The sequence below is a fragment of the Oryctolagus cuniculus genome, chromosome 14 (assembly GCF_964237555.1).
Source record: "Oryctolagus cuniculus chromosome 14, mOryCun1.1, whole genome shotgun sequence".
Taxonomy (NCBI): Eukaryota; Metazoa; Chordata; class Mammalia; order Lagomorpha; family Leporidae; genus Oryctolagus; species Oryctolagus cuniculus.
The window spans coordinates 91,320,061-91,340,463 of NC_091445.1; the positions used below are offsets into that span (position 1 = coordinate 91,320,061).

General features: G+C 46.5%; 1 protein-coding gene across 7 annotated transcripts in view; it reads left to right on the forward strand.

The window, feature by feature from the left end:
- SEMA5A (semaphorin 5A) overlaps positions 1–20,403 on the forward strand; it is a 472,925-nt gene that overhangs the window by 175,459 nt on the left and 277,063 nt on the right. The window contains exon 1 of one of the 7 annotated variants that reach the window (XM_070056846.1): positions 3,157–3,973. The exons of the other annotated variants lie outside the window; for them this stretch is intronic. The gene's annotated coding sequence lies outside the window, so the exon portion shown is untranslated. Of the gene's footprint in view, positions 1–3,156; positions 3,974–20,403 lie in introns of those variants that run through there. 7 annotated transcript variants of the gene reach the window in all.

The window sequence follows — 20,403 nt, forward strand, 5'->3', positions numbered from 1 at the left end:
TCTTGGTTTTGGTAGCTATGAATATCTTAGGGAGAAAGTGAGGCAGGTATATTTTTAGCTACAGTCCCTTTTGTGGTGTTGTATATGATTCTTTTTCATTTTCCAGACTGTCTTTCTATGGACGGGTCTCCACTTTTTCTGACCTGTCAATCAGAGCGGTAGAGGGTTCCTTGCTATAAAGTAGCTCTTTCTGTGATACCAAAACTCTCATATTCCATGTTGATAAATACGGCAGCTGTGGACGACTGAAAAGTTGCTGCTGAAGTCATGAATTTTAATTTTATTTCACTTTAATTGTTTTAATTTAAAATGGAGTCAGTTTCTGTTGGTGGCTGTATCGTGTAGCAGTGTGGGCTTTCGTCCACCAGCTCCGTGTGTTAACCGTGGTGGAGCCCATTCATCCTTGCTGATTTATCCTGGTGCTTTTGTGTTCTGGCCTCTCCTGTGAGCCAGAGTTTTGGAATGAATCATGACTCTCTGTTAATTGTTCTGCATCTTCTATCTACTTTCTTGATATAATGGAAATCGCTTATTGCCTTCCCTTTTGGTCTCAATTTCTTTTAGTGAAAAATAATTGTTGGACTGTTATATCAAAGGTTTTGGCATGTTGATGGTTCTAATACTCTTTTTTTGAGATTTATTTATTTATTTGAAAGGCAGAATTAGAGAGAGAGAGAGATCTTCCATCTGCTTGTTCACTCCCCAGGTGGCCGCAAAAGCTAGAGCTGTGCCAATCCAAAGCCAGGAGCCAGGAGCTTCTTCTGGGTCTCCCATGTGGGTGCCGGGACCCAAGGACTTGGGCCATCTTCTACTGCTTTCCCAGGCCATAGCAGAGAGCTGGATCAGAAGTGGAGCAGCAGGGACTCGAACCAGTGCCCATATGGAATGCCCTTGTTGCAGGCAGCGGCTTTACCCACTGCACCACAGCACTGGCTCCTCTAACACTCTTAAAACTAGGGAAAAGATGAGAGACATTTGGGACAGTCTTTGTCACTTCAAAGAAGTTCCTCTTCTCTTGATCCTCAAATATTACCGCAATAAAATTGTACTGTAAAAGCCAAATGAAGTTGAGATTTCTACTGAGTGTTGACAGTGGAAATACTTTTATCACAAATGTTTAGTTGGAGAAATTATTTTTATGAAGGATAGCTCAACCTTTTACTTGTAAATATTTCTGTAGTTAATTACCATCTAAGGAAATCAGTCTTGTTCCACTTGAGGCTTAGGACTTTTTTTTTCCCCCTACCTTTAAGCAACTACTTTAGAAAAGAAGTAGAAATGTGTTTTAGCTATCAGTCCAGGGACTCTTAGAGAAACTCAGATGTTGAAAGCTCACTGGCTAGTGAGCTGCAGCACCCCTTAGAAGTGCTTGGGGCGGCCGTTGACAGGTAAACTGACCCTCTCATTCCCCAACTCAGTATTAAAGCTTAATTAGTCCCTGCTGGGTCTGAAACTCCAAGCGTTGGTGAGGACCCATGTGCTGTCATTTCACTCTGTCCTCCTCATGGTTGTGACTTGGGCTTTCTGTTTCCTGTTTGGATGACTACTGGCGTCATTCGAAGGCAGGCAGCCGTTGAAGGTTGGGGCCTCACCGACTTCTTACTCAACGGTTTCATACTAGAAATCAACATACTTGTAAGTGGCCAGCGCTGTGTCATGGCTGCCCCAGGTATAAGCCGAGTAGAAGTGTCTGGCAAGGGCGGATGGGAAAATCGCCTTTGTACTCCTGAGCTGAGCAGGCCTGGGACCAGGAAGGGCAGGTGAGGAGCACCCCTCTGGTGCAGTGCTTACAGGGCCCAAACAGGCCACCACCAAACAGTGTGTTAAGGTGGTGTTTCCAAAAGCTGATGCTTGCGCAAAAGGAGTTCCCTGGACACTGCCTCCGGACTTAAACAAACAGGCATCAGTGTGCTCTCCTGCGAATCTCTTGAGCTCCGAAGTCTCGATTTAAAATCTTAATCATTTCCTTCTCGTGGATTTTTTTGGCTTTCGTTTGGACCTTTAACAATATTGCAGGAAAGTCTTCTTGGTTGCTGATAGATAATATCGGTGCTCGTACCCTCTCTAGTGTTTCACTCTGGGTGCGGTTTTCACTACCCATGCTCTTCTCCCGGCCCCGGTTGGTTAAGAAAATTGGGATCTCTTAGCAAGGGGAATGCTCTCTGGTGCAGCTGAGCTACAGCTGCTGGGTGTGTGTGTGTGTGTGTGTGTGCGCACTCCAGTGCATGGGCCCCACAAATCTCATAAATGCATGTCTTTTTATGTGCCACGTGGAATAGGTCTGCTGCCTCTTCTTTTCTATTTTTAAGATCCTCGTGGGTAAATTCAGTGCAGCCGATGTCTGGTGCTTCACACGGGCCGCTTCCTGCACACTGAGGCCTCAAGGCGTGTTTCTAGTTGCATAACTGACCAGACATTGTCTTGACAAGAAACAGAAAACGTAAACCTAGCAGTTTATTCCCAACTAGCTGTGAGGTGCCATGGGGTCCAGGAATACATTCTCCTTTAGGGATTTTCTCCTGTTTGAAGAAGAGAGTGACTTAGAACCCGAAGGCCTTCCTGAAAGGTCAGAGAGGCTGAGATGATCTGTTGGTAATTTTTAGTGCCTTTTCTGGATGGGCAAACGCAATCTGACTCTTGGAGAATGGACAAGAATGTTTTGGAAGAATTTGTGTCGTGAAACCGTGGAGACTGTAATTATACAATATGAAGCTGCTCACAATAATTCACTCTTCCTATGATTTTAATCTCACTACGTCTTTGCTCTGATTACACACTATTTGAAGCTGATACACTGTGTTGAGACCTCTGAAACTCTTCCCCTACTCCATCTCCCCAAGGGGCGTGAACAAAGCAAGCGAGCTCTCCGTTGGGAAAACTTTAAAATTCTATTTGGATGTGCCTGTGCATACAAACGTGCTCCTCTAGTCAAAGTTTTATATGCAAAAAAATCCATCAGGGCCTGGGAAGCCTGACTAATGTAGACACGGAGCATTCTACAGCTAAGTCTATAAACTAAGTTTATATGAAGGGCCAAGTACATTATTCACACCTTTTATACGATGTATCTTTTCTACCCTGAATGGTATCTGAACAAAATTATGCAACGTCTTCTCTGATTTAATTCAGCTTTTGAAAGCTCTTAAGGGCAACGTTTGGAATTTAGGAGAAAAGAGGAAGGGCATATGGAAATAATAAATTTACATAGTTGCTTGTTAAAGATGCCTGCTTTGAGAAGAATTAACGTCCAGAGCAGTGAGAGACAGAGTGGGAAGATTGTAGTGAGTTTTGCATATGTTTATCATTACAGTTCTTATTCAAGACATCCTCTTCCTCCTGAGCCAAACTCGGACACTCCAGGTTTTTTTTTTTAGCAACTTTGTTTTTTAAAGTAACCGAGGAAATACTGTTTTTCTTCTAGTTATATCTTGCCTCATTGCCTGCCTTCTACCATATGCCTGTTTTTTTTTTTCCTGGCCCCATGAGATGCCTTTTTTTCTTTTTTGAACTTTCCTTTGATTTAGCCATCTCATTGCATGAAATAAAAATAGTTTTTCTGCAGCTGAGCAAGTGACCATTTGCAGCAAGATAGCTCTTGGCCAGAGCCCCGTAACTATTGCTCGGGGTGGGGGTGGAGGGAGAAGTACAGTTGGATAATGTTCCATCTGTGGTATGTTTTGTAATTCTCAAAGTCTCCCGTTTCCTCTGCTGCCACGCCTGTGCGAAGCTGCAGTTGATAGCACCCAGAATTTCACACCCCGGGTGAGAGAGGGATGTCTCCCAAAGGATGCCTAGTTCCGTCGTGCGGCAGCAGCTCTTTCCGTGACTTCAAGCCAAGCGAAAACATTTGCTTGTTCTGGAGCTGTTTCTCCGTCTCACCAAGTGACCATCTAGAACTTTGCTCTTCCTCACGGTTTGCTTTTGGCCTGCTCCTGCCCTGCCGTAGAATCGGGACCTCTCCTTCCTAACTGCGGTAGGTGGGGATGACAGCACCAACGGTGCCTAGGGCAGACCCGGCACGCACTGCCTGGCGTGTTTGTATCGTCTGTAGAACATTAACCCAACGGTGTGCCTGGGCGAAGTGGAGCCATCTTCAGATACAGGCTCTGTTAGCACTTGGTGGTGACTTCCTGTGAGCTGTTTGTGCAAGCCCAGGTCGCAAGGACTGATGCCCTTGGTGGGCTGAGACCAAGCTCCTCCAGCCGCATAAACCCCACAGAGCAATGTCCCATGTCCCTAGTGTGCTTAGCAGGTCTCATGAAAAATTCTGCTTTTATGAAATGTTCTTTGCATTCCTGGAATCTTTAGTGAGTGGGGGCTTTTCCCCCCTCCCATTTTAAAAGGAGTAAAAACTCCAAACCAGAGAGCGAGATGTGTTCACGAGAATGTCATGCTGAGATGATGAGGGGGTTGGGGAGAGAGCCTGGAGGAATCCCCAGGGCCCAGGAGCGGCGATGGTTTCCAGGCAGTGGTCATTTCTCCTCTGGGCACTCAGAGATGCTCTCGGAATAAAAATTACGCTTTGGTTAGAGACGAAGGAGTTCCTGCCTTCGTCTTAGCTGCTAACCGCTGAAATCCTCTTGTATTGGATAGTTCCTTAGCATACAAGCGTACTGGGATATGGCTGGGCTGGATCTCCCAGCCACGGGGAAAGTAGATTAGCTTTGTGTTCACCTGAGCTTTTAAGTTCTGCTGTTTGGATATAATTAGCAACTAAATGAGATTTGGTCTAGTAGTTTTAATTCTATTTTAAAGAGGCAGATGTATAATAAAGAGTAGGGACTTCAAACCACGTCTTTTTTCCTGAAGGTTTAAATGTTAGTATTTATCCACATGTAAATGTTGAGATAGCTTTACACTGATTCTCTCCATTTGGAGTATCAGTCTTAGTTATTCCGGAATTGGCATAAAAACATAAACAAACTGGTTCCAGCAAAACAGTGGGCTGAGCTGATGGGAGAAATCAATCACCCTTATATGGTGACGGCACCCAAACAAGTACTGTCTCTTTCAGGGCTGAGCCCTAAGCCAGGAAATTGACAATTGCCACTTCAGTCCTCAACAAGACAAGAAGTGTCTCCAGGGACAGACAGGAAGAGGAGTCCTCGCTAGGAACCCGACTTGGCAGGTTCCGTGCTGGGGCTTTCTGATGCTCTTCAAGATGGCAGAAGGGGACTCGTGGACTGGGGAGCAAAGACTCAACTCCCTTTACAAAGCTCACTGGGCTGTTTGACCTGCAAGCCAGTTCACCAGCTGCCTGTGGGCCCCCTGGGAAGAGGGCAGGGAGTTGACTACGTGGGAGTCGCTTGGAACACCAGGCCTGCTCTGTGGGGTCCCACCTGCACCCAGCTGGGAGGAGCATGAAATTGACAATGGCCACTTACCTCCGGGTCTTAGAACCTCACAGAGCCCCCTAGAGCCTGTTTCTGCTGCAGTGTTTCTGTGGTTCCTGGATCTCAGCTCCTGGAGGTACACCTCCTGGTGAGGCAGAGCTCGGAACAAAGAGCGTGCATCAGAAGAACCAGTGGTGGCTCTCAGAGACTCAGGAGGCACAAGCCAGGGACACAGGTTGTGCCGCAAGTCTGCAGGACAGACTAGCCCCAACAGACTTAGACAGTGTTTAACAAATAGGTAGAATGGCGAGGGAAAGAGATCATGACCAGTTACGACAGAAGAGAGAATAGACGTGGTGCAAAGGAGTATTATGAGCTGGGAAAAAAATTTCTGAGGAAATACCTGAGAATGTGGTGCATAGAGAGGAAACTCATTAGAGAGTCCTCACAGAAAGAAATGGGGGTTGGGATGGTGCAGTTTTAAACACAGGCCCACTTGTTTCCTTAGTTTCAAGGAGCAAACTGCATAGATTTGAGTTTCAGTTTTATTTTTAAGATTTTTAATTCAGAGGCAAGGATGGGGAGAGGGCACCCCACCCCTGTTCTCACCCCCCTCTTCTAACCCTATCTGCTTCCAGGGCTGGGCCAGGCCACAACCTGGGCCAGGAACCTGATTGAGGAGCTGCTATTTTTGTTGTGGTTCTACTGTTTTTGCCATCTGAAATTTTGTTCCCCAAGTGTGTATACCAAGAAGCTATTTTCTTGTTATAAAGATCAAGGTATGGTGCTTAATAAAAATTAGTTTGGAGGGACACTATTGAAATCATTACTGTGTTCTAGCTCCTGCTATTTTGAGTGATTTTGAATATTTTCTCTGTTCTGTGTATTTTGAAAAACATTACCGATTTTAAGATGATTAAAATATTTTCTCATTTGAAATATGTTATCTTTCAAATTTCTTGAGTTCCTGCTGTTCCTGCTGTAGTCTGTCAGTGTTACTCAGATGGTCAAATCTATACCTGGCGTGGGCATTTAGCCTGTTGATTAAGATACCTGTTTGGATGCCTACATCCCCCATTGGGATACCTGTGTTGAATAACCACCTCTGACTCTTGACTCCAGCTTCCTGCTGATGCAAACCGTGGGAGGACTGGGTTACTTCCACCCTCGTGGAGACCTGGATTGAGTTGCCGGCTTTCCTGGCTTCTGCCTGATCCAGCTTTGGCCATTTTGGGAGTGAACCAGTAGATAGAAGCACACGTGTACACGTGCCTTCATGCTGGATCATGTGTGCTCTCCTTCTCTCTCTCATTAAATAAGTATCCTCATTATTACCCATGCTTGTTCCATTGTCTCTAAGGGCATGTGCACACTTGATGCTAGCTCATTATCAGCACACCAGCTGTGCTGATGGGTTGGGATGACCCCTCGGCAAAGTTGGTTCATCTGGGGACTAGTTTGTTGAAATACTCGGAAGACTACCAGGGCACAGCTGACTTGTAATGTCACAGTTGATAGTCTTGTTAATCCTGAGTGTAAAAAGTGTCAAGTAGCAACTTCAGTTTAAAAAGTGAGGTGGTGATTTTACCTGTAAGTCATCATTAGTGCTATTCATGATGAGTGCATGTGCATGGCTAATTAGGATACCTAGGGCTGAACAGCTTTGTGTCTTATGTATCGTCAAGCATGAAAGAACGAAACGATGGCCTTCTCTTCCCACTGAACCCGAGGTTTTTCCCCTGTGGGGCTCCTCTGGGCACTGCCACTCACATGGCCAGGAGAGGTGCCTCACCTAGCCCTCGCCTCTCAAAGCTGCCAGTGGCACGAACCTCCTTGGGTACCACTTCCTCTAAGCCTCTCTCGACACTAATCCTTTTAACAGACTCAACATTTAAAAGAGATTTATCTTTATTCCCGACGTGTATAGAGATATTGTCAGGATCTATAATCCCTGGGGTTTTCTAACGTAGTAATGTTTATGTTTTGGGAAGAACAAAAATAGGAATGTTTATAACTGGGGTGGGGGAAGAGAAAGAAAACTGAACGCAAGCTGGAGTCATCAGCTTGGCTGGCCCTGCCTGTGCAAACAGTTCTTGCTAATTATAGCCCTTCTAGAATGGCAGGGTTATTCTACTGACCCTATGCAATTAGCGTGACTTCTCCTCTGCCTTGGAAAGTGGAATGCTATGCCGTCTCTCCTGTTCCTTAGCCGGGCAAGAGCTGCTCATCTTTGGTGGGCACAGTCTGGCTTTAGTCTTCGAGAGTTCTAAAATCTCTGGATGGCAGTAAATTTAATAGGGCTAGTATATCAAAAATAGAATTATAATTATGGAAAGTGAGTTAAAAGGAGGGTGGATGGCAAAATGAAATGAGATTTTTAATGGCTTGCCAAGAGTTTTAATTAATGAGATGGAGATGTGGCCACACATGTGACCTTCAGATAGGGAATAGACCAAGCTGCGTGCGAGTGGGCTCAGGAAGAATGGTTTTGGGAGCAGGAGGCTCTGTGTCTCGCCAGCTTCTGCCTCTTCATCCGTTGGGACTTTCTCCTGTTGTCCGGCTCGGACGGTGGGTTCGGGAGGCCACTTGGGGGTCACGTCAGGTGCATGGGATCATGGCCGGAAGAGCCAAAGCATGTACCAGGGTGGCTCCCTGGGGAGAGAGAGTTCTGTGTTTCTTTCATGACTGCTTTACTCCAGGGGCCGCTTATCATCTCACTCATTATACAAAGCTGCTTTTCATCACAACGTTAATTCGTGGGTCTCATCGACTTCAATATCTGTTTTGCACTGTGAATTTCTTTGAACACTGGTTGCAAACAAAGAAAGAACAAAATAACACAAGTGCCTGCCAGCTACAGTGCCTCTTAGCATCCTGCTGCACAGCCCCCTCACGCACCACGTGGGCTCCTGAGGCCATAAAAATTGTTTTTGTCTGATTAAACACAAGTCCCTTTGAACTCCACGGGGGTGCATTTCCGCTTGCACTTTCTTGTAACTGTGTGCAAAGTACTTTTTTTTCTTTTTTGGTTTGATTTGGAATTTAAAGTGTCTACAAGTCAGCCCACTCCACCTCCTTCATCCTTTTCTTACAGCATAGAAATTTTGTTACTGTAACATCTGTTCCATTCCATACCCTGAGGCACAGGCAGGCAGCACTGAACATTCTCTCTCTCTCTCTCTCTCTCTCTCTCTCTCTCTCTCTCACCCACCCGCCCGTTTTGCCTCCTCCCATATCCAGAAGATGGATTTACTGGAGGACAGAGTGCATCAGAGCAGTATCTCGTAGCTGGGTCGTGAAGAGTGTTACTGATCCATTGACTGCCCACCAGGGGTTCCTGTGTGTCTCAAGGCAGCCCACAGGAAATAATGCCCCTGCTGCCGTGGCTGGGGTCTTCCCGAGGGCTGTGAGCTGTCACTTCTAGGGAAAGAATTGGGGTATGGGAGCAGGCTAGAATTTCTACCCATGTCGCTAGAAATAGTATCCCATGGGAGGCAAGGCCATGCATATATGAAGATAAATGGTCTACTGGTCTCAGGGAGGGGTTGAATAATCAAGTTAATTCGCAGGTTGATACCGTCCTGGCTGTTGGCTCTGAGATTCTCTGGTGAACTCTGAGCGATTTGGCTGGTTAACGAATGATGAAATGACTGTGCTGTGCAGGGTGTTGGGTTCATTCACTCATTCCTGAGTGAATCATTTGTTCCTTTGCTGCACGTCCCACAAACTCTGGTTCTCACGTGAGAGATCCTTTCTCTTCAGGTTCTGTTCTGACCCCGTGTTGTCCCATCCGTCACCTTATTAAATGCCGGCTGATATGGAGAGCTCCCACATCTCTCTGTTGTGTGCAGCCGCGCCTGAGCTACAGCCCCACCCCGCACCTGCCTTACTCCATCTCCCTCGGGGTTTCCAGTGGCAGCTTCACTTTGATGTCCAGGAGACAACTCTGGGAATGTTGCCTACGATTCTTGGTTTCTGCAGCTTTCCCATCTCAGAAATGGTCCCTAGATTGAGTCGCCATAATGGACAGTTTGAGTGGCATCCTTAGTTCTTTGCCTTTTCTTATTTTCCCAGTCAGCTAGGTCAAAACCCCTGTGCAAGGGCTGCTGTGGTCTGTGCTGCTTCCCGCGTCTGTGTCCTCTGTGGCCATGCTCCACACGCTTGCCCGTCATGTCTTACAAAATGCGAAGATGCTTACATCTCACTCACCCCCTGCCTTACGCACATCCCGGCTCTCCAGTGCCATGGGACAGACTTGGGCTGCAGGCCAAGGCTGGCCGCTGCTCGTTCTTGTAATCCTGTCTTGTTGGCACCCAGCCATGCCAGGCCTGTGCCCTTCAATGTGCCTACGGCAGCAACAGCAGCGTGGAGCTGTTGGCTCAGAGACCACATCCCCACAAAGCCTGAGATGCTACCTAGCCCTTTGTAGCATGTGTCTGCCTGGGGAATGGAACCTTACCCTAAGTTGCAAGGTCATCGTGCGCTGGCCCCGCCTCCCTCTCGGCTCTCTCCTCCTCCTCTCTCACACTGCTGACTTTGCTTCTGTAACTCGTTACCCCCAGATCATGCCCAGAGGGGCCCCTCCCTGGGTTGCCCCTTTCCTCCCTCCCAGCATGGATTTTGTTCTTGTTTCTTTTCCTTCCTTCCTTCCTTCCTTCTTTCCTTCTTTCTTTCTTTCCTTCCTTCCTTCCTTCCTTCCTCCTCCTCCTCCTCTTTTTTTTTTTTTTTTTTTTGATAGGCAGAGTGGACAGTGAGACAGAGAGACAGAGAGAAAGGTCTTCCTTTGCTGTTGGTTCACCCACCAATGGCCGCTGCGGCCAGTGCACCACGCTGATCTGAAGGCAGGAGCCAGGTGCTTCTCCTGGTCTCCCATGGGGTGTAGGGCCCAAGGACCTGGGCCATCCTCCACTGCACTCCCTGGCCACAGCAGAGAGCTGGCCTGGAAGAGGGGCAACCGGGACAGAATCTGGTGCCCCTACTGGAACTAGAACCCGGTGTACCAGCGCCACAGGGGGAGGATTAGCCTATTGAGCCGTGGCGCTGGCTGTTCTTGTTTCTTAATGTCACGGCACATATTTAATCTGTCTGTGTCTCTTAGCAGGATGTGCGTCCAGTGGGAGGAAGGGCCTCCTCTGCTTATTTTTCCTGCAGACTTTCTAGTTCCAGAGCAGGGTCAGGCCCAGATTGGCAAGAGTCTGTCCCTGGGAGACTTGAATGAACACTCCCACGTGTGCCTGGGAGGGGGTGTTGTGGGGAGGAAGCATCAGGGACCAAGCACATAATTAGAGTTGCTCATGACACATGCATGAAAATTGGGCGCAGAGGGAAGGGTCCCTGAGGCCATTTGGGAGACATCAGGAAATGAGTGTATGGACGTGTCGAGAGAAATGGAAAACAAGATTAGAAATGGGACTGAGACTTTTAATCCCCGGCTCTATCCAAGGGACTCAGTGGAGCCGTAGCACAAGCTGTGCTTTGCCTGTAACGGCCTTGCTGTGTGCCGGAAACGAGAGGAGATGCTGCATAGTCAGGCTTGTGGGTGGTGTCGTGTTGTAGCTCAGAATGCAAACAGCGCTGACTCACCACGAGGAACCAAGGGGGCCACGGCAAAAGGAAGGATCGATCCCCTTTATTTTCCATGTCTCCTGCAAACCCGTCTTGACGGAGGTGCGTGATTGAAGGTGTGGTGTGCAAAGCCTTCTAGGTGATGCTGGACCGTGGCAGGCATCCAGCCATCTCTGCTGGAAGTTAAAACCAAAGTTGCAGAGACCCACTTTTCTTTTTTTAAAGATTTATTTTTTATTTATTTGTAAGAGTTACAGAAAGAGGTAGAGCCGGGAGGGGGGGGGTTGGTCTTCCATCTGCTGGTTCACTCCCCAGATGGCCGCAACAGCTGGAGCTGTGCCGATCCAAAGCCAGGAACCAGGAGCCTCTTCCAGGTCTTCTATGTGGGTGCAGGGGCCCAAGGACATGGGCCATCTTCCACTGCTTTCCCACTGCTTTCCTAGGCCACAGCAATGAGCTGGATCAGAAGTGGAGCAGCCGGGACTCGAACCGGTGCCCGTATGGGATGCCGATGTTGCAGGCTGGTGCCAGCCCTGCTTTTCTATTTAAAAGCTGTACTTTGTTTTTCCCCAGTCTAGCATATTTGGTGACTGACTTCAGGCTTCTGGTCCTAAGCAAGCCTGGAAGTGCAGTGTGGCAGCTTTTATGGGATAACATTAGCTAGTGGGCTTTCTAGGAATTCCAGAAAGTTTGTGTTTTTCTCAGAAAATGGAAATATAATAATTAAGTGGGGTTTCAAAATGACTTTTGGTGAAAGTATAGAAAACACTCAACTTTTATATATGAAAAGTATAGTGGTTTTCTGTATGACTTCTCAATTTGCTTTCACGATATTAAATGCCAAATAAAAGAAATAGAGTAAAATAGTACTACTTATTGATGTCAGGTAAGATGTAAACTTACTTCAAAAAGTTCATGGAAAGTGAAAAGATAAGTTTATTTGGGTACAAAGATTTTGAAATCATATGAGGGGTTTTAAAAAGGTTCATGGAAAATGCATATTATATAAAGACTGGGCTTCAAATTCAATTTTTACCAAAATATATGCGTTTTTTTTTATTTGCCTTTTTGAAAGGCACAGTGACTTGGAAGGGGGTGGGGTGGAGAGAGATTGATTGACTGACTGATTTTCCACCTGCTGGTTCACTGCCCAAATGCCCATGATGGCCAGGACTGGAGCAGAATGAAGCCAGGAGCTAGGATTCCATCTTGCTCTCCCACATGGGTGGCAGGAACCCATGCATTTGGGCCATCAACTATTGCCTTCTCAAGCGCATTATCAGGAAACTCAATTAGAAGCCCAGGAGCCAGGGCTCAGAATGGCGATGGGAACACAGGCATCCCGAGTGGTGAATTAACTCACTGTGCCATAATGCCCTCTCCAAACTTGGACCGGCAGAGTGGACAGTGAGAGAGAGAGACAGAGAGAAAGGTCTTCCTTTGCCGTTGGTTCACCCGCCAATGGCCGCTGCGACCAGTGCACCGCACTGATCGGAAGGCAGGAGCCAAGTGCTTCTCCTGGTCTCCCATGTGGGTGCAGGGCCCAAGGACCTGAGCCATCCTCCACTGCACTCCCTGGCCACAGCAGAGAGCTGGCCTGGAAGAGGGGCAACCGGGACAGAATCTGGCGCCCCGACCGGGACTAGAACCCGGTGTGCCGGCGCCGCATGGCGGAGGATTAGCCTAGTGAGCCGTGGCGCTGGCCTATGTGTAGCCTCTTACAAGTCCACTTATTTCCCTCATCATCAGTTCCTTGGCTGAGTGCCATTCTTTAATGCAGGCACAGGCCTTTGAGCAAGACAGAGCCCCTGTTGCCTCCCCTGAGATGAGGAGAGCCTGCAAGTGGCCAGCAGGCTTGGCGAAAGGAGAACCGCGGCGCCAGCCCAAACTTAGTTTGTAATTGAATTTTACACAAACTTGTGAAGCACCAATTGTGTAATAAATCATGTGGAAGAAGTGGCCAGGGATACTTTCAGACCAGTCTGTCTTGAGGTCTAGCTCGATGTGTCTCAGCTGGTCCCTCTGCGCTCCCTGATTCTTAATTAAGGAGTGTGAGTAGATGGACCCAGAGCATCCTCCTCTGTCCAGTGTTGTGTGTCATTTTGTGGGTCTCTGTTAGAAAACATTGTACTTAATGTGTTTTAATTATCTATAATGCATATTTATTGACCTTATAACTCTGTGATCATATAGGAAAAGCGTTGGTAAACATTTTCCCAAGACAGTATACATTTTTGGTCTACAAGTCAATCTGTATGCTGTCAATACTGCACACGTGCAGCTGTAGATTGTATCTAAAGAAACGGACATGGATGTGTTACACTACAACTTTTCTCATACAAGCAGGTGGGGAGCTGGGTATGGTCCCTGGTCCATGGTTTGCAGATTACTTTTTTAGAGCCTGCACCCTAACACCAGCACTTTTATCATCGTTAATAAGTTAGTTCAGAATAGTAGGTAGATATCAACAACTAGGGGTATCAACAACAATTAGAGCTATGATAGGGAATAGTTTATGAATGCTACTTAAACTTAATCACCATCAAGATATATGAAGACACTTCAGAACATTAATGGAAATGGAATTAAATAATAAAAAATAACAAATTTATTTTTTTAAAAAAAGATTTATTTATTTGACAGGTAGGGTTATAGACAGTGAGAGAGAGAGAGAAAGGTCTTCCTTCTGTTGGTTCACTCCCCAAGTGGCCACAACAGCTGGAGCTGCACTGATCCAAAATCAGGATCCAGGTGCTTCTCCTGGTCTCCCACGAGGGTGCAGGGGCCCAAGCACTTGGGCCATCCTCCACTGCCCTCCTGGGCCACAGCAGAGAGCTGGACTGGAAGAGGAGCAACCAGGACTAGAACCAGCACCCATATGGGATGCTGGCGCTGCAGGTGGAGGATTAACCTAGTGCGCCATGGCACTGGCCCCCAAAATTTATTTTTAAAGTTTAATGCCATCAAGTTTAATCCCTTTTGTCTTTTTATAAATAATTAATGGTTCTGAGCATATAAACATCTCAATGCAATCGTGTTTACATTATTAATTGAAGAAACAAGAAGTCGGAAGGAGCCATAGAAGAGCTCTGAGTTGGGTGCTCAGAGATTTCCCATCAAAGCTTCACAGAATTGCACTTGTTTGCTGCGTGGCCAGAGGTCCCTGTCCTAAGTCAAGTGGTTTGCAGAGAGAATCTGGCTTGGCTCAGCCGTCTCAGCTAAAGAAAGGTGTTCTTGGCAGGCAGAATGTTGTAGGGAGTTAGACGCTGGAACAGGTAAAGGGCACACTTCTTTGGAAATATGCCCCCGACCTGCTGACTCAACCTGTTACTAAACAGCCTGCCACTCGCTTAATCCAATCCCACAGATAAAAAGTTCTGCATCTGAGGTCCAAAGCCCAGTGGGCCAAATGCTTCAAGACCAAGGTAGTATCCTGAGTGTATGGTAGTTCTGTTGGAGTCGGCCCGGGATTCAGTTGTGCGGGAGTGCGGGGCAGATAAGACCCTGAGTGAATTTGTTTTCCAGTACTGGATCTATTAGAACAAAGTTTCTGTGTCTCCACGGAAGCCTGTTCTTAATATTTTATACGTGTCCTGTCTAATAGGGTGGCTACTAGCCACGTGTGGTGGTTGTGCTCTTGGGGATGTGTCCAGTCCAAATTGAGAAGCGAGGTAAGAGTGAGGTATGTTCTAGATTTCAAAGTCATAGGACACACGCACACACACAATGAAAATATCTCAATAACTTTTATTTTGATCATGTATTGAAATATTTTGGATATAGTGGGCTACATAAATTCTACCATAGTTTACAGTTATTTTTCTAGTTTCTTACCAGTTTTTTAGTGCAGCCACTGGAAGCTTCAGCTGCGTGTGTAGCTCGTATTTTCACCAGACAGGACTGCCTTAGAGCACGTATCATCTTGGAGCTTTTCCGCGGGGACAGATAGTGTTTATCTTCTTGAGTGTTGCTCTCTTCTGTGCGTGTCTCACCTTCTCCACTGAAGACTGAATCTTGAAGCCAGAGATGTGCCTTCAGTGCTCTGTGTCCTGGTACCTGCGGTCGGTTCTTCCGTGTAGCAGATGCGGGGTAACTGTTAGATGCTCACTGTGCAAATGAATCATTGTGTTGGCCCAGCGTCTTGCTGGACCTCTCTCTGATGCTTAACCCTAAAGCTCCCAGAGTAATCTGGCCGTCTTGGAAAACATATTTTGGCTCTAATGTGCAGAAAGTCTGGCTTCTTGCAAGAGGCCACCTTGGCACTTATTAGACCTTTCTTTGGGTGAGGAGACTTCCTTATACAACCCTAGATTTTCTCTTAAGCTGTCCTGTCTCATTTCTCCTGAATTCTGAATCCTGTGGAGGTGGTACATTGTATTAGCACATAAGGATTCACAATAGCAATGAGACAGAAAAGAAACAGTGCAAATTATGAGGATGGGACAGACAGGGATAATAGCTTAAGCAGATGATGTATTTCCTTAGAGCTAAAGTTAGGGACTTCTTGAGTATGTGGCAGACTTGAATCTAGCTTGTTTAAACCCAAGTACTGTAACTGTACTAAGAGATCTCGAAACTCTCCCCTTAACCTCTCTGCACACAGCTGGTGGTGGATGGCTGTATTTTATCCACATCACCTTTCTGGTTATTGCTGCTTACACAGCAAGCCTGTTTGGCCACTCCTAGAGTAATCTAAGTACCTGTTGAATAGAAATTCGTCATTTTTACAATTTTAGTCATATTGACATCATTTGTAATTCTGAAGTTATAAATCTAAGGGAAATTACTTTTTAATGTCCCCTGACACAACATTAAGATTTTGCAATTAGATTTTATAGCCTACAGTCATACGCTGCAGGTTGTGAGTCAAGAATGAAGACCCTGCGCATTAGGTAGGTTCCTAGAAGTGACGTATTCACTTCTAAAGCACCCAGGGTTCAAGCCAGGACAGGCTGGGCACCAGCTCCACAGCCCGGAGGGGGAAGCTGGGCAGTCAGGAGTTTGAGAGTCTTAGTTTGCATGTTAGTTTGCATTATCTTGTAGGAAAAAAACAAAAAACAAAAAACAAAAACCTGTCTTTGTTGATGGATGAGTAGAAATTGCTTCTTGGGTGAGTTTTCCACCAATAAAAACCAGCCACTGATCACCTTGGTTCTTATCTTAATTGAATGCTCCAGATGGTTCTAATGAAATAGGAAGTTATAGAGATCTTAAAAGTTATAAACAAAAGGGAAGACAGCTCCAGCCCACAAGGCAGATGTTTGAACCTAGCTTACAGGTGGTTTTCCACGAGTGTCTCTTTACCCCTGGCCGGGTACAGAGCCAGGTATGTCTGTGATAACCTTGAAGGATGCGGAGCTGCTTGGTCCCGGGAAGGCTGGGCATCACCTAACACTGATGGTGAGATCCTGAGATTTTCTGGGATGGCCAGAAAATCATGCAAATAAAATGCGGGGCAGCAGTGGAATTCCATCTCTTGTTTCAGAAAGGTAGTGTATTTCAATGGTATGGGATACTAGTTGGTTCTGATGAAGCTATCTTTCCTAAAATTTCTCTTAAAATACCTACCCAGGGAAAATATCAAACAATGCCTTTGTTCTGCCCTGCTCTATGATAACCTGACTTGTAGAAATGACAGGTCCAGAGTCACACTTGAATCCCCCCAAGCGTGATTCCTGCACTCAGCCCAGGGAGACTGTGTCCACAGCCACCTCCACATGTAGACTTCTTCGTGCTGCACTGGAGGAGTGTGTCTTCCTACAGTTTGACGTATTTGGAACTCTTTTTTTTTTTTTTTTTTTTTTTTTTGACAGGCAGAGTGGATAATGAGAAAGACAGACAGAGAGAAAGGTCTTCCTTTTGCCGTTGGTTCACCCTCCAATGGCCGCCACGGCTGGCGCTGCGGCTGGCGCACCATGCTGATCCGAAGGCCGGAGCCAGGTGCTTCTCCTGGTCTCCCATGGGGTGCAGGGCCCAAGCACTTGGGCCATCCTCCACTGCCTTCCTGGGCTACAGCAGAGAGCTGGCCTGGAAGAGGGGCAACCGGGACAGAATCCGGCGCCCCGACCGGGACTAGAACCCGGTGTGCCGGCACCGCTAGGTGGAGGATTAGCCTATTGAGCCGCGGCGCTGGCCATATTTGGAACTCTTACTCCTTGGTTATGGACATAGGGTATACCAAGGATCACAGGCTGCAAAAAACCAGCATAAAAATTAGACACACAGGACAGGCACTTGGAAAGTTGTTAAGACCCTGCATAGAGAGCTTGGGTTTGAGTCTTCGCTTCACTCCCGATTCTAGCTTTTTGCTCATGTGCACCCTGGGAGACAGCAGAGGATGGCTCGAGTACTCGGGTCCCTGCCATTCAGTGGGGAGACCCTCGTTGAAGTTTGGGTCCTGCCTTTGGCTTGGCTTGAGCGTGGCTCCTCTGGCGTTTGAAGAGTAGATCAGGATGAGGATGGAAGATCTCTCTGTGTTTCTTTCTGCCTCCCGAATGAAGTGAAAAGAAATAGATAAACTTTCCTGAACCAGATCACAAAGTCTCCATGTGCAGGTGAACCATCAACGCTTCCTGCTTTCTCAGAGAGTTACCAGGTCAGCTGGCCCAGGCTGAAGCATAGAACTTTATGCAAACCCATTTCAAGAGTGCATATCCTGGGGCCGGGCACTGTGGTGCAGTGGGTAAAGCTACCTCCTGCAGTGTCGGCATCCCATCCGGGTGGCTGTTCAAGTCCCGGCTGCTCCACTTCCTATCCAGCTCTCTGCTATGGCCTGGAAAAGCAGTAGAAGATGGCCCAAGTTCTCAGGCCCCTGCATCCACGCGGAATACTTGGAAGAAGCTCCTGGCTTTGGATTGGCACAGCTGCGGCCATCTGGGGCATGAACCAGTGGATGGAAGACATTTCTCTCTCTCTCTCTCTCTGTTCATGTCAAATAAATAAATAAGTCTTAAGAAACGAGTACAGTTCTTTTGCAAAACAAAGTTTGTAGATTTTTTTTCTGCGATGAATGTATGAAAAATGGGTTACATATACTCTATATGAATACAGCACAAATGTGAAGACTTTGCATAATACCTGAGTCACTCTAAGCCCCTGTGACGCAAATCATAAAACATTTGAAGAAGCACTGTTTCCATTTTTGAATTTTAAATTTTTTAAATTTCAAATGTGTTTTATGTGTCATGTTTAGAGATAATGTAAACACAAAATGCTTTATGCTTTTCTTTTAGCTGATACTTTCTATTTTTTCTAATTCTTGACTGTTGAATATTTTTGTTTTATTTGAAACAAATCACAATTTTGATCATTTTCTGTAATAAATTTTTGAGGCATTATTTTCTTATTTTTACAGATAGGAGGGGAATTTAAAGTTCATGGAAAAATAGAATTGTAAGTTTATTTTGGTATAAAAACTGATGTCCAGGTATATTTTTTCATGATTCATGTTTTTCCTGATCTGTATCCTTATATACATATTGTGTGTGTGTGTGTATGAATGAACATGCATCTGTGAATATAAATATACATAATCAATAATCAAAAAGCTCATGGAAATTGCATATTGTAAAATATGGTTCATGGATTTCAGAAGTGTTTAATGTTTATTTTCATCTACGGGAAAGGCAGTGAGCGCAAGCCAGAGAAGTGCTTTGAGCTGCTGATCCATTCCCCAGATGCCCACAGTAGCCAGAGCGGGGGCCTGGAACTCTCCCCAGGTCTCCCATGTGGTGGGAGGGGCCCAAGTACTTGAGCCATCATTTGCTGCCTCTCAGGGTGTGGGTTAGCAGGAAGCTGGTTCTGAAGCTGAGCAGCTGAGTTCTGAACCAACACTCTGATTCAGAATGGGGGCATCCTGAGTGCTGGCTTAACCCACAATGCCATACTTCCCACCCCTCAAATTGATTTTCCCCCAAATATATGTACCTTATGACTCTTATTTTGCACAAACTTTCTGAAGTACCCTTGTAGGTGTCAGTACATATTTATGTGCCTGTGTATTATATATGTGTGTGCATATATGTTCATACCTGTATGCATGTGTAGATAGTGTTGGCACTGTGGGCACGTTTGGTGTACTCAGGTAAGTCTGGTAGAACCTAACGCAAGAGGTTCTTTTGCGGTCCATTGGTGCTGTGATGGGAAGAAGCTAGGTTGGCTAAGGACTGTGGGGCTTGGGATTTTCCACCTTGACACTCATCCCTGCATGACCTTAGGCAGTTAATATGATTTCTCTGTCCTCAGTTTTGTCACTAGGATGCACAGTGCCATGTCCGACTGTGACCCAGTTGGATTGAAAATAATTGAGGCCCTCAAATGTAGAGGAGAAAACTGGCCTGAGAGTTTCCAGTCTTTCTACAAAGTGCTCCTCTTGCAAGGAATTATGATGGGGGATGCATTTGTTGCCTTGGAAACCTTCCTCTGGATACTTTGTTGCTTGTGGTGGACCTGGTTGCTTTCAGTTTTTCTCTGGGATTCTCCTCCTGCCAGCTGTGCCCAGCCCAGTGGGCAGCCTGGGCTGGAATGTTCCTGTTCCTTCTGGAAAACCATCTGAAACCCATTATAATCACTTAGAAGAATTTGAGGGAGGACCCGCCATCTGGGAGCCTGACTCATCCTAGGGGAGAAACATGGCGTGGGGTGCTGCTGACTTAGTGCCCAAAGTGAGCTTGCTTGCTTCTGAGTGTTTGGGAAAAGCAGTCAGGAAAGGGAGGGGTAGGAAAGTAGTAGTGGGCAAGGCACAGTGGAGGGAACCAGTGCAGGCCTGCCCTGCTGTTCCTGTCATGGCTTCACAAACTCCACTCCTTTGCTTTCTAATCATAGTTCTAGCTCTGATTACATCAGTAGGACGGCTGTGTAATACGCTGAAACCGCGTACGAAGTCCATGAGAGAGACCCGCCAGCCTTCAGGACCAGTTGGTATCTGAGTTGGGACGATGCCCCTCACAATCTGGGACAAGGGCAGGGGTGAACCACTTCTGCTCAGAGTCCTGCCTCCACCTCTGTTCCTGTCCTACCAGTGGAAGCACCTTCCCAGAGCAGGTGAACACCCAGCTCTTGGGGACAGGGCAGCGTCTGGTCCCGGCCATCCAGAGCTGTGTGGTCTAGAGCGATTAGAAAGCCATTTTCATGCCGCTCTGATTGTCCTTGCCGCCTTGTTCTAGAAAGTTCTTCATGCCAATAGAGCAGTTAGCACATGTGTGTCGCTTTTCCTCTGTATCCTTACTTGAAGACACCTGGTTCATAAAACTGAGCTAGTGAAATGTTTCTCCTATAGATCTTTACTGAGGCTCCAGTACGTGGGTCCCCACTGCCCATCTGGATTGAGTTGCTGGCTTCTCACTGTGGCTTTGCCCAACCCTGCTGGGTGTGAGCAACTGGGGATTGAACCAGCAGATGCAAGATCACTGTGTGTGTTTCACTCTTTGTCTCTCTGCCTTCCAAATAATTTGAAAATAACAAATTGTACTAATATTAGCAATAGCAAAACAGTCAATCTTGTTCG